This window comes from Apteryx mantelli, unplaced genomic scaffold (assembly GCF_036417845.1).
Source record: "Apteryx mantelli isolate bAptMan1 unplaced genomic scaffold, bAptMan1.hap1 HAP1_SCAFFOLD_34, whole genome shotgun sequence".
NCBI lineage: Eukaryota > Metazoa > Chordata > Aves > Apterygiformes > Apterygidae > Apteryx > Apteryx mantelli.
Window position 1 is genome coordinate 625104 of NW_027118693.1, and position 14794 is coordinate 639897.

Genomic DNA, 14794 nt, shown 5'->3' on the forward strand with positions numbered 1-14794 from the left:
TAAATAAAAAGCAGCGCTAACAATACCGTAATTACGAGCATTGCCTTAGGCTAATCCAGCTAACAGAGTTTAATGCTGAACGAGTTTTCATCTACGATTCAAATGCACTGTGGAAGAGACTGAGGAGAAAAACACAGTGAAGACATGCACATATGCTTAGGGTTAGATTTGTAAAGGGGTGCAGGTATTTGTCTGTCATTCTAGGGACCTAAGCTGAAATATTAGATTTACATTTTTCCCAGTGGATCCTGGGGGTGCATATGTCTAGGAAATACCACCATCCCAGAGGTACTAACATTTCTGCCTCCAGGCATGTGTGTAACTGCTGAAGACCTGATGGCCACAAGCTGATCGGAGCTCTTCTCAGGCTTTCACTCTATGTGATTTGCAGCTCAGGGGCTTTTTGCCTGACTTTCAGCATGCTTCAGCTTCAACACAGTGCTGCTTTTGCTCCGTAGCTCAGGCACTCACAGGGCACATGGGAAGACTCGGGGTCATATCCCTTCCCCGCTTGATTTAGAGCAAGGATGTGAACGGGCATCTCTTCTACCTGAAGAACTGGGTTTGTGCATATATGTGGGTTGAGGAATCTTAAACAATATATTCATTCGAGAGAAAGAACAAGCAAGGAATTGGCCTTCCAGGTCATGGCAGTTAGGTATGGCATGAGAAGTTCAATTTCTGCTCCAAAACTCATTTGTGCTAAGCAGAGCAGCCACATTAGGGTCACAGGGCTTAAGGGAAACACCTCAAAATATTACAGTTTTGTGACTGGGCTCCTCAGTAGGAGATCCAAAGTCATGTTTCAGGAGACTTTATTTTAGGCCTGATGCCTCCCAAATGAGTGCACTAGTCCCAGGGCTGGTGGGGTCCTTGGACTCAGCTTTATTTCTTCATTTATTATGGCAGGGTTGAACAGCTTTGGCCTGTAACCCCAAGAGATGGTTCATGGTTCTGAATCCTGGCCAGAAGGTGGTCCCTGGCTCCCTCAGAAGGAAGGGTATAGTCTTCCTCCCTCCCTCGCCCCCCCCCCATGCCCCCGACACAACTGGGAGTTCAGCTATGGGGTGAGCTCTCTCTCAGTTTGTAGAGGGAAATACCAAAGAAAAAGGGGCTAGACTCATGGAATGGACTTTAAGTTAGAACAGGAAAAAGATATTTCAAAGATCAAAAAATATACAGGAAAGTCCCAAGTCAACAATCTAAAAAGCAAAGTGAGACACTGCCTGAAGAAAACCTGGGTTTGGGTTTCTAGAACCAGGTTCTTCCGTTTAGTCATTAAAGCATTTTTTTATCATCAATAAGCATTTGAAAATGTTATCGTAAAATTTTAGACAATTTTGAAATTCTACTTTTCAAATTTTGAGCCAGGAAATGTCCCAAGCTTAGCCTTTTCCCAGAAAAAAAGGACAAAAGCAAAAAACATACACTTTTATTGGTTAAAAATTTCATGTTTCCTTTGACTGGAAATGCTTTGAGACTTCTGCTTGCTTGCTGAAATGTGTTTTTCCCAGGGGATTAAAGTTAGGGTGGCATTTTCAGTGCTCGACTGTCGGAAAAGCAAAGGATGGGAGGAGAAACTCAGTCACAGAAACCTGAAATTCCTCATGTAGGGCCACACAAAGGATGTAGAAGATCCAAGACAGACCTCCGGCCTTCAGTCCCATGTCAATACATATTTGCTATCCTCATATTCCTGGATCTGGAGGACTCATCCAGGATATTTCTAGAGAACCCTTTCACTAAAAAATAGAATTTAATTCACATTCCTTAAACAGTTTGAAAGCAAGCCTTATGCAGACTTGTAGTTCCAGGCACTATTGCAAACTTGATGTTTAAACGACTAAGTAATCACCTCTAGGGAAAAGCCTGCTCCAATTTTATCTGTATCCCTTTCTTTAGCAAACAAGGAAATGATGAAGTTGTGCTGAACGTAAACACACTGAAACCTTGGTAGTTAGACTCTTTCTCGCATTCACAACAAAGCCAAGACTAACTGAGGAACAATGTTCATTAAGAAAAAGAAATCAAGCCTTTTCATGATTCTATAATAATTAACACGCTGTCTAAATAAATCAATAACTCTAAGCAGCTTAACAAGGAGGTGGCTGCTCTAGGACCAGCACAGGACCCGGGACAGACCGTCTGTGTAATCAGCAAGAGATTATCCCATAGCCTCTGGGGGTGATCATGGTGTCTTAGGCTGGAATAGCATGAACACTATTAAGATTTCTAGTGATTTTTGCATCTTGAGGATTTGAACTATTGCAATAGTACAGTCTCGGCCCCTGCTTTTGTCCCACTCTACAGTCCAGAAAAGGGCATAAAAAAAGGGAGTTAGACTTAGCTGTAAGATTTAGCTGTAGATATCAATTGCTTCACTTCTCTCACAAGGGTTTTCAGTCTGGAGTTTCTTGTTCAGGTTCATGACTAGTGCAAATTTAACACAAAGAGACAAATATGTTCTTTAAAAATTAAAGAAGCTGGCTTTGATTTTGAACATACTCGCCACATCTATACATTTTAACCAAGCCTGCTCATTCATTCCTATAATCATATTGAGGGTACCATACACTAAAATAGGAATACAAATAGTGTCAAAATACCTGCAAACCACCAAAACCCCAGGGATCTAATATGAGATACAAATCTAGAGGAAGTAATAATAAATGTGAAAGAACTCTGCTTGCAGTATTATATTTACAATTTCATCTAAAGTTTTTGCAAATATGTAATTTGCAAAGTACTGTCTTTGTAAAATCACAGCGTCTCAACATTTTAATGTATTGAAATGGCCCCTCTGAGACCTCACCTGCATCCTTTTCAAATTCTTCCACATGCTTCTCTCAGCAGAAAAGACAATTAGGAAAAAGCTGCGAGTTTGAAAAGGTGCCACAATGCAATAGAAAAAAAACCTCAGGAAGGGTTTGGGACCTTGATAGTAATCAAATCTACTGCACAAAAGAAAATCAATGATGTTGCTATTTTTATATATTAACATAAACATTTATATTTCATTACAGCAGTGAGAAGGACAAACTGTAATGAATCAACAGGGATTTCTAGAGTGGAACAAAGAGAAAAAGGCTCAGCTCGTCAATGTTCCCTCTCATGAAATACAACCCTATCCCTCCAACAAGTTATAAATCCTTCACCTTAAGACCCTTATGCAGCCAGAAGGAGGAAGAAGATCAGACCTCCAGCAACTAGTCATGGCCAAATTACTCCCATTTCTCTAGCTCTCTAATGAGGAATATTGACTGGGATTTCTTTAGCAAGGTGGACAGGGCCACAGGTGAGGAGACCTCCAAGCCACATGCCCTCCTTGATGCCAGCAATGGGAATGGATCCAGCTGGTCTTTGAGAAAGCAGAGCTACTGAGCCAGAGGGAAGACAGGCCACCTTGTTACCCTGTGGGTACCCAGAAGGCAGATCTGGAGCTCCCTGGAGACCCAGCAAGGCCCTGAGACCAGCCCTGTCAATGCTCCTTACGCTCAAGCACGTGGTCACATAGGGTTCCGGCCAAGCTCAGGAGCTCCCTGGGGCTGAACCTCACCTGGCAGCGGCATGGTCCTATATCAGGATGGCATTAAGGACAGTATATCTCAGTGCTGACCTGAGTAAAGCAGCTAAAATTCTGCATGCTCTTTCTCTAAGGTATTCCTTAGATATCCTTAGAATACCTATAAACATCATACAAGCTTTTTCAACTAGATACAATGCAAATGCCACCTGTATGACAAATGTGTTCATGAAGGCATGTTCCCGTTTGAAATGTTTTTCTTTGTGTGTGTGTGTGTGTGTGTGTGTGTGTGTACACAGTCCCACTGATTCCTCTTCTTAGCCCTTAGCCATAGGCTTAAGGTAAATTCACCAGCATCATCCTTTGGAAAAGAAGCTCTTCCTCACCCCAGAACAAAAGTAAATGTGGGTGCTTGTGCGACAACTAGAAGTAAAACTGACTACTTATTATTCAGTATTCCACAGCTATTACTTGGTATTAAGTCTCTGCATTTGTAATTCACTAATCCTTCATTTCAAAAGATTTGGGTAATGGGAACAATACTCTGAGACTCAAATGACCTCCCCACCATGGATAATGTTTTGCAAACAAAGCAAAATGTTCCCAAATACTCTATATAGGCTGAATGTCCTTCACATAACAAGTCAACAAACACTAGGAAGCAATGAATACATTTGAAGAAAATGGGTTTGGATCATGGACGGAAGGACTAAACCACTGAATAATGTATTAATTCTAACAGCTCTAATATGAATGAGGAAAAAGATATTTAGATACATGAGCAGGTCAGGCATCAGAAATATTAGTCTGTGCAAAGTTTGGATCAGGAAATGTAGACTCCCACTACCCTTCAATTAGAAAAAAATCTTACTAATTTTAAATTGCATAGAAGCATACCAGGGTGCTTGTAGCTATTGCAGGATAAAACTGGTCTCCTTGACAGCTCAGCCTTTAGGGTATCTTCCCTCCAAATTGGGGGGAATACTTGACACACTGGAGGTCAGGGCTGTTATTTAGAGGGACCTGACAGGCTGGAGAAATGGGCTGATGGGAACCTTATGAAGTTCAGTGAAGCCAAATGCAAAATCCTGCCCTGAAAGAGAATAATCCAGTGCAGCAGGACATGCTGGAGGCAGCTAGAAAACAGCTTTGCAAAAAAGGTCCTAGGGCTGTTGGTGGACAATAAGTTAAGCACGAGTTAACACTGTGCCCTTGCAAACCAAGGCACAATTGTGCCAACTGCATCCTGGGTTGCGTTAGCAAAAGTGCAACTAGCAGGGCAAGGCAAGGGATCCTGGCTGTCTGTTCGGCACTGGTGAGACCCCATGTGCAGTGCTGGGTCCAGTTTGGGGCTCCCAGTGCAAGCCAGAGAGCCCAGTGGAGGCCACAGAAATGATCAGGGCTGGAGCACAGGACATATGAGAGCTGGGTTTGTTCAGGCTGAAGAGAAGGTGAAGCCGCAGCTGCCCGATGGAGGGTGTGATGTGCCGTGGTGTGTCAAGTGAGTTCTTTTGGATCCTGACTGGAAAGAGGATTCACTCACATGAGGTTGGAGCAATGTGAAACTCCCTATATTACCATAAAGTGCTAATAAATAATAAAGTGAACTTATGACAAATGCTGTAGCAGATTTCAGTGCACAGTGACTCGCTGTTCTTGCCCAATAGGGCCACCTTCCTGCATGTTCTCCCTGGAGTCCCTCGGTGAGGGCATCCCCAGCACCAGGTGGCGGCCTGGCAAGCCAGCCGCATGCCGGGGTCCACACGCTGCGGTGAGCGGTCCTGCTTTCCGGGCTGCCTCACTTCTTGTGGCAGTTGGTCTCCAGCCTATCACGCCCATACCCGCCACCGCTGCAGTTTAAACCGTCCAATCACAACGTTTTCCTGTTGCTGGGCGGCTGGGCGAGTCTGCCCTGTCACTGAGGTGCAGCCAACGGGTGAACTGGTTTGCTCCGGTTCGCTCCGCTTTTGTGTGTGTGTGTGGGGGGGGGGGGGGGAGGGCAGTGTTCGAGACCGTCCGCAGGTCACTGCCGGGCCTGTGCCTTGGTCTGCACTAGAGCTGCGCTCAGGACTGTATTAGGAGCCGTAATGCACCCAGGACTTTGCTCTCTGGGCAGCGACCCCAGGGCGACCCTGTCTTGAGGGGTTCTTGCCTGTGCAGTGTGTCTCAGAGCGTGCTGAGAAGACTCTTCTTGGAGATGCATAGGGGAGAGCTGAGACACAGCAGGTTGGAACAAAGGTAATTCTCATTAGATAGAAGGAAAAAAAAATACCTTAAGGATGGTCAAGCAGTGGACCAAGAACGCAAAAAGGCTGTGGGGTCTCCATCCTTGGAGACATTCAAAACACAGCTGGACAGATGTTGGAGCAACCTGATCTTACTGGCCCTGCTTTGAGCAGCAGGTTGTACTAGGGACCTCCAGAGGATCCTTCTGTCTTACATGGTGCTGTGATTCATGCAGAGTTTTCAGTGCACCAAAGAATACAGTTTTGAGGCATAGAGTAGTATTGATTACAGGTAAATAATCAGAAGTTGTTAAATGATCTTGTTGAGGCTTTGACTATTCTGTGAAAGATGCAGCACTTTGTCCTACAAAATCATGTATGTCTGCACACCAGACACTGAATTCCAAAGGAGAGGAGGTTACATCACCAGCGACGGCAAAGTAGGTTGGACATCAGGGTGAGAAGAGCAGTTTCCATCGGAGGGGCAGCGGCAGGTTGCCAGAGCGCTTGCTGCAGCCGCTTCTTCCGGGTGGAGGGCGCAGGGCTGCTGGGCTGATTTCCCTGGGGGCAGAAGGAGCCCAGAGCCCGCTCCGGGAATTCCCACTCCTGCTCTTCCAAGGCTGTGCCGTGCTGCCTCGGCGCCGATGGAGCAGCGGGCGTGTGGGCTGGCGGCGGAGCGAGGGGCGCTGCTCCCCGCTGGCTGGCTGGCTGGCTGGGAGCAAAGCCGCCAGCCGCTGGGCAGGCTGTGCAGGGGAGCAGCTCCCGCTGCCTTAGCGCTCTTTGGGGCAAGGCAGGCTGCGGAGTGAGCGTGACAAGTGGTGGCTGCTTTCTCCCCCTCATCTTGCCATAGGTCGTTTGCACCCTGCGGGAGTTCAACGAGTACAGGCAGTACCTGACCACGCTCAGGATAGAGGCTGACAAAATGTACCGTCGAGAACAAGTACGTAAAGCTCAGGGTTCACAGGGCTGGGGCTGGGGGCGGGCAGGAAAGTCATCCCCCAGCGCCTGCCGGCAGTGCCGAGGGAAGTCCTTGTGATATGTGCTAATTTGTTGCATCAAATTGAGAAACAGCCTTGGGAACATCTTGTATTGTCGTATGTACTAATTTGTTACATCAGCGAGAAACAGCCTTGGGAACATCTGTGGGAACATCCTACAGCCTGTGGTGGGGGGCATGTACTCTGCCTGAGAAAATTGAGTTGAGCTAGCGAAGCGGCAATGTTAGTTTAGATAGCCTAATATGGCGCACAGTGCAGAGGAAGACTCCAGCCTTCATCCCCACGACCACCAGAAGGCTGAAGAAGACCCCCTAGCAACAGCCGGCGCAACCGCAGAAGAAACAGGAAGTGCCATGTATACCCGGGACTGGAATCGCATATAAGGAGACTGTGAGGGGGGGTTTGTGCGCGCCGTTGGTGGAGCAGGAGACTCCCCCCCGGCCGCCCAGCGCTGTTTTGCTTACTTGTGACTTGCTCAATTATTTTATAAATTGGAATTTATGCAACCCGGCCCGAGTGGTTGTCAATTTGTCACGTTTACCTATAACACTTCCCAGCTCGCACCCAGCCCTCGCCCTCAGCCCCAGCCCTACAGCACTCGCCCGCAGCCCCAGCCCTGACCCGAACCCAGCCCGTGCCCGCACTGCTCCCCAGAACCCCTGAGCAGAGCCTGAACCCTCCCCTGAGCCTCCCCTAACCCCTGCCTTAAAAGCCGAGCTCTGACCCATAGCCCGAGCTGCATCAGCCCTGGGATTTGCATTCAAGAAGTAATTTTCCCCAGAGCCTACTGACCAACTTCAGAGATATTTTCCCTTTTTTCTGTGTTTCATAGCCAAGCTATGAAATGCAGTATTAATTAAATGCAGAGTAGGTGGGACTGATCCTTTCTGCAGCCCAGACTTCAGGGTGGGAGTTAGGCTCAGTACCGTCTAAACCCTTTGAATACATGCTCGATTGCATGAGGATCTCCATGATCAAGCCCCTATGGAACAACTAAATCCAACATGGAAACATGCCCCATAGAAAAATGGGTCTGCCGTGCCCTAACTACGAACATTTGCAGGAGCTGCTCAATCAAAACAGAAGCTGCAGCTATGTTCTTTGAAGAAAAGGAGGTTACAGATGGCCGCTCACTCTGCACAGAGCTCCACTCAATTCAGGCAGTATTATTGCACCGGTAATCTGGTCCCATCTCTGTATGGAGAGATTATTGCCCTTGGCAGTTCTGCTGGCAAACAGGGGAATAGGAGGGCTCCCAAATGGGCTGAAGGCAAAATTAACCAGCTTAGTTCAAAGGGCCGATGAGCAGACTGGACTGATTCAGGCTGAAGCACATTATACAACATATAAATTATGCCCTCCACTAGTATAAGTAGGAGGATGCTGGCCTATTCATATGGCAGAGTTAGAACTGAAAGAAGATGCCTGTTCATTGTCTAAAAAAATTGTTGTAAAACTTAAGATGTTTTACCTATGCTTTACAAAAGCAAAACAGCTAACCTCATGTGAACTCAAAATGCAATTGCTCTGGGATGACTGTATTAAAATTGAGAATTTTTTTTAGGATAAAAGCAATCCTTCTTTTTCAAACCCTTGAGTTGGTGTTCTTTGAATTTCATACTTTCCTTTGTCTAAGCCGAGAAGCCTCTTGTCATAGCTATAGGTGTTTATTTTGACAAAGGCATCTATGTGCTTTCTGATCCGGTCTCCTAGAACATCTTCCAGGAACTTGAACTCCACTTGCTTCTTGTACTGTGACCAACCAATAAATCCCCCCAATGGAAGCAGGGTCAGGGAAGAACGCAGGTGTGACTGACCCCAGCTGTCGCAAAGAAAGCTGAATTAATCTCAGCACAAAGGAAACCAGAGCCTAAAAGAAAGGCCACCCTCCAGACTCATGGGAACACCTGAAGGCTGGAAAGACATCCTTAGAGGAGGAGAAATAATTGGCAGTAGAGAGAATGTGCTCCCCAGCTGAGCTGCAACTGGTCTAGCAAGCATTGCTGGTTTGAACCAGTGGCTTGCTGCTTTCCCCTTTCCCAGGGAAATACAAGCTGATAATGGATCACATCTGAAGAATAAAGAAGTGCAAACTTGGTGTGCTTCAGATGGAGTTCAGTGCACTTTCCACCTACTGTATTATACCTCAAAGTAATGTGGTAGCAGAAAGATGGAATGGACGACAGAAACAGCAGCTACACAAGAGTGACTCTTCTCTCGTAGAATACTTCTAAGTGGTGATCCCGTTTGTGGGAAGCCATAAGTCGGCTAAATAAGTGACAAACGCCGATGGGAAGTCCCATAGCTAAGGGGTTTGTGTCAGTAGCTGCATGAATCCCTCTTAAAACAGAAATAAAACCCTCTCGATGTCCTGGAGATGAGGTTGTGGTTAAACACCCAACTCAGGGATCAGTCTGGGTGACTCCGCTGTTTTCCAAAGGAAAAGGAGTATGGGATGCTGTAGACCCTGAAAGGAGTAAGTTCACCATAAGTGAGGCTTGGATGGTGTCCAAGACCTGGGTGTCTTCTCTTGCAGGGAAATGGGTTGTTATCTTCTCACCGTGGGAATGCTGATAACTGGAACAGACACCCGAAACCTGTTTCTAGCAGGTTCTGCCTTTTCATGTTGCCCATGGGACAACTCGGGTATTGAAGATCAGTTGCAACCCCTCCTTAAAACTACAGTTGCAGGAGGAATACCATCTGCAACAGCATGAGGTCAAGGACTGATAGGAAGCACTAATGTTACCTTCACCCTAAGATCTAACTTTAGTCTAAATGTAGCTGTTTGTAATAACACTGGATGGGAAGCTGCCCATGGTTTGACATAGAGTGAAATGGGTACTACATACATGAAAGGCAACATTTGCTGTTGTAATGTAACGTATATTTTTGACCAAATCACCAAGCAGACTTACTGTTTAACTGGGACTAGGACTAGGACTGAGGAAACGATGCCTTTTTTTGCACCATTTAATGTATCAGTAACACTTGAAGTAACCTTCCACCAGCTTGAAAACTTTCTCAAACAGAACGCCAAGGTTACTCATGTAACTGTCTAAAACTGGAGAATGCTTAGAGGAGAGAGAAGGAACGATGATATATGATAATAGCAAATGGATTTGGTTAGTAAAAGTGGTAACAAGCCTTACTGAAGCTCATGGATATGATATCCTTCAAGGCTGGTTTCCCCCAAAGCTAGCAATGTATTGCGGTTGATGTTACATCCTCTACTCCTACTGTTAATGATCCCTCTATTGTTCCTCAGCTTTCCCCATGCCACGGATGCAGCCCCAGGCAGGCAGAGGGATGGCGGCCTCCTCCATACCAGCCCGCTCCTCCCATGCCTCTTGGCCCTTGCAGGGGGCTGGAGCTGCCCCGTCCCAGGGCAGCCAGGCAGCGCCAGGGCTGGGATGGGGCATGAGGGGACAGGGAGTGCGGGGGCAGTGGAGCAGGGTGAGCAGCCCTGCTCGGGGCCCTGTGGCTGGGCCAGGGAGAGCTGAGGCTGCTGGGGCTGGCCGGGCTCCGGATGCTGCTTCGACATCAGCTCCATGCTAGAAACATCGAGTTTCCTCCCTTTGCAGAGGAGCAGCCTGCAGCGGAGGCCCCTCCATCTGGCGCTTGTGAGCCACATGTGGAGTGCTGTGTGCAGTCGTGGATTGCCCAGGAAAGAGAGAGAGTGACAGACAGGAGTGAGAACAGCAGAGGCCAGAACGATGGTTTGGGCCTGGAGCCCATCAGGCATAAGGAGCTGCTGAGAGACATGGGTCTGTTCAGCCTGGAGAAGGGAAGGCTCAGGGGAGATCTTATTGCTCTTTACGGTGACCAGCTGGGAGGGTGTAGAGAAATCAGAGCCACGCTCTGGTAAAAAATGGACAGTGGAAGGACAGGAGGCAACAGGCACAAGCAGAAATATGGGACATCCCACGTGAAAGAAGGAAAAACATTTCCTTCTTAAGGGATCAAACAATAGACCAGCTTCCCAGAGAGGTCGTGAGGATCTCCATCTTGGGAGTTTTTTTCAAAATTTGTCTGGACAAGGTCATGAGAAACCTCATCTACTTGGAGATGTTTTGAGAAGGAGCTAGGACTAGTGACTTATGGCCTAGGAGGTAGGACTAGAGACTTAGTAGAAACTAGTGCTCTCTCCCAGCCAAAATTACTCTGCAATGCCATGGTTCTACATGGTACTGAGGAGAATCACATCATAAGGGCACCCCCCCCTCCCCCCCGAGCTCATGTGTGGCCCCAGCAAAGCGTGAGGCACCCTTCTTCAGGGGTTCATTCCCTGGCCTGCATTCACCATCCACTTTGGCCTGAGGAGAACAATTTTTGCTTGCCCTCCAAACATGGTCTTGCTGGGATCTCCTGGAGCCGTGCAGGGAGCCCGTGGTGGCCATCTCCAAGCAGAGATGTATGCGCTGTGGGTCGCTGTGTGGGCTCAGAGGGCCCTTCACATCTTGGTTCCTTTCCCCAGAGCCCTGACTCTGATCCAGCAACACAGCGGTGTATGCCCCACACTGCCTAGTCTTAGCCCTGATGTACTCTTCTCCCGGGCCCTTTGCAGCCCAGCGCAGCTCCTCCCCCGCTCTCCCCACCCCACCGCCCTCTCTCCAGCCCAGCAGAGCAGCCCAGGCTGGGGATGGCCCCGCAGCAGTGCCCGCTGCAGGGTGCTGCAGAGTTCTCAGCACTCACACCACAGCTCGAGCCCCTTGGAAGGGCACAGCAGCTCCTGGGGGGCGGACAGAGGTGTCAGCCTCCCCATCAGCCCCAGGGCTAGGGGCCAGCAATGACACGAGGCAATTGAGACCAGTCGGTCCCTGTCTCCATTGCCTCGTGTCTAGGAGATCCTTAACCTGGACTACCTGCAGTCACTCGGTGCCAGGCCCTCTCCTCAGGACAGCACAAGACTCCTGGCCCCAGGGGTGTCAAGCAACTCCACTTTCTCGAGTGACGGAGCAGCCCGTCCTGAGTTGACATGCATAGAAACAAGCATTCATTTATTCCTCCCTGCAAACACACAATTTTCCTTTGTTCTTCTCCAGAGATGACCCTGCTTGCTAGAGAGCCTTTCCCCGGGTGAGTGTGTCCATGCCGGCCTGACCGGTCGTTCTTGCGCCCCTCCTCTGTGCTGCCCACAGGGCCCCGGGCTGGTAGTGCTGCTCTGCAGCGCAAGCGGGCTGTGGGGCCCCGGGGTGACTCTGCCCTGGTCGTGCTGGTCAGGGCAGACCCAGCTGGACCAGCATCATTGCACCTGACAACCCCCTCCCCAGGGTCTGTGGCTGTGGAAGACGTTTGGAGCAATCACAGAGCATTTCCAATGGTTCAGGATGGGTTCAGATGTGTCATTAGACCAAGGCCATAGTTTTTCATTGTGGGTGACATGAACCACTCCTGGGGCTCTCTTCCCTGTGTCTGCTGAGTCACCACTGCCCCTTCCGAGATTGCCAAGCCCTCGTTTTTTTAGCCCTTTACTTTGGGTGACTCCACTTGTTTTTGTGAGTCTCCACTCACTGCCCATCCCAGACACCCGCTGTCCTGGGAGATCCCCTGTGCTCACTGTGTGGCTCCGTATTCCCTTCCAGAAGGAAGGGCATCTGTCACCAGCCCCCTAATAAGTGAGACAGTCTTCAGCAGATACCTCTTTAACACTCACCATCTCCAGCGGTCCTGGGCACCCACAAGTGAGGGCTGAATCCAGCCCTCATTCTCTAACACATCACCCTGCAAGCGCATCCCCCTTACCCCATGGAAAACCCAAGCAGAGCAACAGGACTTTTTAGGGTGCAATTCCCTGAGTGCATTCCTGGCTCCCGCTTTGGAAGAAGAGCCCAACCTTCAGGTGCTGCACTGAGGAAATCCCCTTTTATTACAGAGATGCTACCTGGGAGGCCAGCTCTGACACAGCGATAGGCAGATTTACAGAAGGCCTCTGGGTCAGGCAGATGGGGTTTGTGCCTCTGGAACAGTGGGATGAATTCCACCATTTCTGTACAAACATGAATGTCACAGATAGAACTTGCAAACCACAGCAGTTGCCTGAGATAAGTTGGAAATCGCTTATGAATAGAGACGGGCAGCTTATTGCTGCTGAAATAGTACTAACTGAATTAGTTTCTTCAGTGCCTCCTTGAGCTCCTTGTTCCTCATGCTGTAGATGAGGGGGTTCACTGCAGGAGGCAGCACTGCGTACAGAACAGCCACCACCAGATCCGGAGCTGGGGAGGAGAGGGAGGAGGGCTTCAGGTAGGCAAACATGGCAGTGCTGATAAACAGGGAGGCCACAGCCAGGTGCGGGAGGCACATGGAAAAGGCTTTGTGCCATCCCTGCTCAGAGGGGATCCTCAGCACAGCAGTGAAGATCTGCACATAGGACAGCACAATGAAAACAAAACAGCCAAACACTACAGAAAAAGTAACCACAAGAACCCCAGCTTCCCTGAGGTAGGCGTCTGAGCAGGAGAACCAGAGGATCTGGGGGACTTCACAGAAGAACTGCTCCACGACATTGCCTTGGCAGAGTGGTATTGAAAAGGTGTCCATAAAGAAAACTACTGCCCCAGACAGCTGCTGCCATTTTGGCACAAGCGCTGCTGCCCATGAGGGTTTCATAGTGCAGGGGTCTGCAGATGGCAACGTAGCGGTCAGAGGCCATGACTGTGAGGAGAGAACGCTCTACTGAGCAGAAAAAAAAGATTAAAAAAGACCTGGGCAGCACATCCTGAGAAGGAAATGGCCCTGGTGTTGCTGAGGGAATTGGTCACGGATTTGGGGACAGTGGTGGAGATGGTGCCAATGTCTACGAGAGAGACATTGAGGAGGAAGAAGTACATGGGGGTGTGGAGGCGGTGGTCGCAGGCTATGGCTGTGATGATGAGGCCGTTGCCCAGGAGGGCAGCCAGGTAGATGCCCAGGAAGAGCGAGAAGTGCAAGAGCTGCAGCTCCTGCGTGTCTGCAAACGCCCGGAGGAGGAACTCATTGAGGGAGCTTCTGTTGGACATTTGCTCACCCCGGGCATGAGGGACTGTCCAAGGAAAAAGAGACAGTGACAAGTTAGAGCAGGCTTCTTGGAGCCCAACCCCTTCCATTTCTCATAGAAACCCCCACATTTCCTCTCTCCTCTCTCTTTGTGCAGCTCCCTTTCTGGGGCTCTGATTTGCACTGGCTGAGTGTGCCATGCGCAGCAGGGGCCTCTGCCCATGGTCTCCAGAGGAGTCAGTTCTGCTCTGCCAGAGGTGTAAATGGAGGCGTCAAACAGCCCCAGGGATTTGGTGGGATTCCTGGGGATGGGCGCCATGAGCTGGGTGGAGGGGACTTGGTCCAGTGACCCAGTGGGAATAATCTCTCTTCCCCATAATGAGAGCTGAGTACAGCCCTCATGCCAGCTGTTCCTGAAAGAGAAGATCCTTGTGAGGCATTCATCTCCCCCAGCCTTACCCTCTTGAACAGAGGTGCCTGTACCTGAATCACTCACACCAGCTCCCACTCCAGCAAGGCAGAGAAACACTCAAGTGAAGGCAAGGGGTGACCTGATCCTTTCTAGACAACTCCATTCCAGGGAGATAGACCCTCTCCTCATGCCAATTTACCATCTGCACCCTTCCTCCAGGCACTGCACAGGGAATGGGAAGTGACTAGCTCTGATGTACACATCCTGCAGCAGATTACATCCACCCCTGATGTGGAAGGGTAGTTCAACATTTTGAAACCCATTTTTTCCAGAAAATGATCTTCAGTGGAGGAGTCTGACTATATATTTATTAAGTTTTTTGATACCTCCATCTCACTGTGGGAGCACAGTGTGTGACGGGGTAGAAAATTTTGCCATTTCAGTTGCTCTCAGCATGAGCACTTGTGCATCCCAAGAGGAAAAAAGGGCTCACTGTGACTTTGTACAGGGTCACGGCACCTGGTCTGTCAGTGAGTTTTTCCCCTCACTGCCCTGTGCTTGCACCTCACCAGCTAAAGGAGAAGCACACTCACAAGATCCTCTAAGAAAGAAAGTGGACTGAGCTGGGAGTGGAGGAGTTCAGTTCCACAGTGGAGAT